We start from the raw sequence: 3524 nt of genomic DNA, 5'->3' as shown, positions 1-3524 counted from the left end.
TCAGGGAAACGCATGTCAAGCAACAATGAGATATCAGCTTACACCAAAGAAATTGCACATAAAAAAGAATAAAATAACTAAGGTCCGGTGTGAATTAGTGGAAAAGAATTTCACCCAGTTTAGCTATTAATCTTACCTAATTCAATCACTTTTGAAAACAATTGTTATTTATAAAAAATTAAAAATTGAGATTTTATAGGACACAGCAATTTCATTTCTTGATATCTACTTCAAGAAAAATAATTCTGTTTCTTTTTTTTTGGGGTAAGGGGGCACACCCAGTGATGCTCAGGGGATACTCCTGGCTATGCGCTCAGAAATTGCTCCTGGCTTGGGGGACCATATTGGATGCCTGGGGATCGAACCGCAGTCAGTCCTAGGCAAGCGCTGGCAAGGCAGATGCCTTACTGTTCCGCACCACTGCTCTGGCCCCAACAATTCTGTTTCTAAAAGACATTTGTCTCCCTATGGTCATTGCAGTACTAGTTTTTCATAATAGCCAGTATCTGTAAACATTTCAATGCCCCCCCCAAAAATGAATGGATAAAGAAATTATGTTTATATATAATATATGTATATATGCATAAACATATCTATATAATACTATATATGATACATAACATTGTATATTATATATTATATGATACCTTTTATATACAATAAACTGTTACTCCGTTAATAAAAAGATGAAATCATGAAATTAGCCATTATATGAATGGAACTTGATTGTATCACACTGAGTGTTGTCAAGTAGGAGATAAGAGGAGTGGTACAGGTACATAATGATCTCATATATATGACAAAATACAGCAACAAATGGCCAAAGTCAGCAGATTTGGAGATTTGATCTGTAGAACTGAACTTACCTGATTTGAGGACACATATATGAATATTTTTAATGACTGGACACTTGGAACTTCGTTGGAGAAAATTGTGCATTCCAGTAGAGATCAGAGTAATGCTGAAACAATATATTCATGGACTAAGACTAACAATACTGTCAATAAAATATAAATATATAATTTAAAATTTGAAATTAAATACAAAGTATATAATAAATGTTAGTAGAGAAACTAGTGGAAAGTAAAAGAGGAAAATGATAGAAAATGTTATTACATAAAAACATTGGTGTTTAAAATAATATTGCTATATTTAATGAGTTATTTAAAAACATTGAGATAAAGTTTAGAATATGAAGAGATTGAGAAATTATGTCATTATGAAAATATACTAAGTCTATGACAAAATACTATCAATAAATACTATCAGCAAATTTGATAAATTGAAAAAATTTTATGTCTTATTAAATAACATTTCAGTTTCTATGAGTGAATTCCATCATGCATTTTTGACAGAAAATTTGTCAATTATACATATTTTTCTGAAAATAGAGAAATAAGCACCATTTAATTTTTAATATAATTTTTATTTTAATCATAGTGGCTTACATATCATTGACAATAATATTTTAGGTACATATTAACATAAAATCAGAGGAATTTCCATCACCTCCAAACTTACTCTTGCCTCTTTGTTCAGAGGTTAATCCTGACAAGTTAGAGGATCATATGAAAATGCTAGTGATTTAACCCAGGTTGCAATGTACAAAACAAATGCTATAGTTAATGTACTGTCACTGCAGCACCTTTTAATTTAGTATATTAAAAAAAAGAGTAAAATGTCAAATTTTGTCCTGAACCAGAGATAGTGGTTAATACATTTGTTTTGAATATGCCTTACATTATTTCAATGCTTGCTGCTGCATATGTTTATTAAGCAGTGATTTCTGGGCAAAGAACTATAGTAAGCCCTTATAACAGAAGAAAGCAGTTCTAAAACAAATGCATAAAATATGCCAAATAACTCTAATTTATGCAGAGAAAATATTTGGCATAATTTTATATCATTTAGAATTTTGAAAAGGATTCCACCAGCATTTCTTAAAATTCCTTTTGTTTTCCAATATCTCCAGGTGATTAGATTAATATGACATTTGCTTTTAATATGGCTATTTGGAAGGTGGATCCCCATTCTTTTTATTTTTTTTATTTTAATTTTTTTTGGTTTTTGGGCCACACCCGTTTGACGCTCAGGGGTTACTCCTGGCTATGTGCTCAGAAATCGCCCCTGGCTTGGGGGGACCATATGGGACGCCGGGGGATCGAACCATGGTCCGTTCCTTGGTAGAGCTTACAAGGCAGACACCTTATCTCTAGCGCCACCTTCCCGGCCCTCCATTCTTTTTAACTAAGACTTCCAAATCGGGGGCCAGAGCGGTGGCCCAAGGGGTATACCTTTCACATGCTAATCTTGGACAGACCATGGTTCGATCCCCTGGAGTCTTTTATGTTTTCCAAAGCCAGGAGCGATTTCTGAACGCATAACCAGGAGTAACCCCTGAGCGTCACCAGGCGAGGCTGAAAAACAAACTAACTAACTAACAAAAACAAGACATCCAATGTTACATATCTTATAAATGGGCCAAAATCTACATATTTGAATTGTGCAGCTGCATATATGGCTACACAATATTTCTACTCTCAGAATTTCTTACTACTCATTTTAATCTTCTTGTCACTGTGTGAAGATAGATGGGAATAAAAAAGGAGAAATCTCACCATAAAGCCTCATAGTCTTCAAGGGAGTTAACTAATACCAATATTCACCTTCTTTATAGAAAAAAAAAGCAGCAAATATAATGAGGAAATTGTATAGAAGACCACTAAAGCCAATGAGTGAGAAAACACTGCAAAAAAGTCTCAACTAATATCAACTAGTTCTGTAAGTTCTCTTTAGTGAAAATGTGGTAAGTGACAACATGCTATCAAAGAATGATAACACTATTAGTAAACAAAATGTTTGCCAGAAAGTATGAGAACCCAAACTAAAAAAATTAGAATCAGAAATGAGAGAAATTAGAATTGTACTAGGTAATAAAAACTCAATAGAATATCTGAACTACAGAATAACAAACAGCAGCTGAGGTAAACATATAGAAACACCAAAGTAAGATGGAGGAAACCTATAGGGTATGAATTTAAGAGAAAATAATATGAGAAATAGTGAAGTTTCTAAAAATCAGAAAGGGAAATTCAATACATATCCAATAATTAAAAAAATGATAGTAAGAATTATCTATAGTTGATGAATATACGTACCCAGATCCAAGAGGCCTGAAAAGTCCCAGTGAAAATAAACTAAATAGTGCGCACTTCGGCAGCACATATACTAAAGTTGGAATGATACAGAGATTAGCATGGCCCTTGTGCAAGGATGACGCGCAAATTTGTGAAGCGTTCCATATTAAAAAAAAAAAAGAAAATAGACTAAATAGAAAAACTCTAAGACACATTTTACTCAGAATGATAAAAGCCAAATAAAGAAACAGAATGTTAAAGGGAGAAAGAAGAAAGTTAGTAACATTTACAAAAGTTCAGAGAAATGAGATTCTATGACCCAGAAGTGAATGGAAGAGAACTACAATGAAAAATGAACAAAAACACAATGAGATTAATGTATCAACA

The 3524-nt window shown here is 32.8% G+C and overlaps 1 non-coding gene across 1 annotated transcript; it reads left to right on the top strand.

The window, feature by feature from the left end:
* Window positions 1-3204: 3204 nt before the first annotated feature.
* On the top strand, window positions 3205-3308 carry LOC126004816 (U6 spliceosomal RNA). The gene has a single exon (XR_007494063.1). It is a non-coding gene; the product is annotated as a U6 spliceosomal RNA (small nuclear RNA).
* The last annotated feature ends 216 nt before the right edge of the window (window positions 3309-3524 follow it).

The sequence above is a fragment of the Suncus etruscus genome, chromosome 3 (assembly GCF_024139225.1).
Source record: "Suncus etruscus isolate mSunEtr1 chromosome 3, mSunEtr1.pri.cur, whole genome shotgun sequence".
Classification (NCBI taxonomy): Eukaryota; Metazoa; Chordata; class Mammalia; order Eulipotyphla; family Soricidae; genus Suncus; species Suncus etruscus.
The sequence above is the reverse complement of the archived record's forward strand: the minus strand, read 5'-3'. Positions and strand labels throughout refer to the sequence as shown.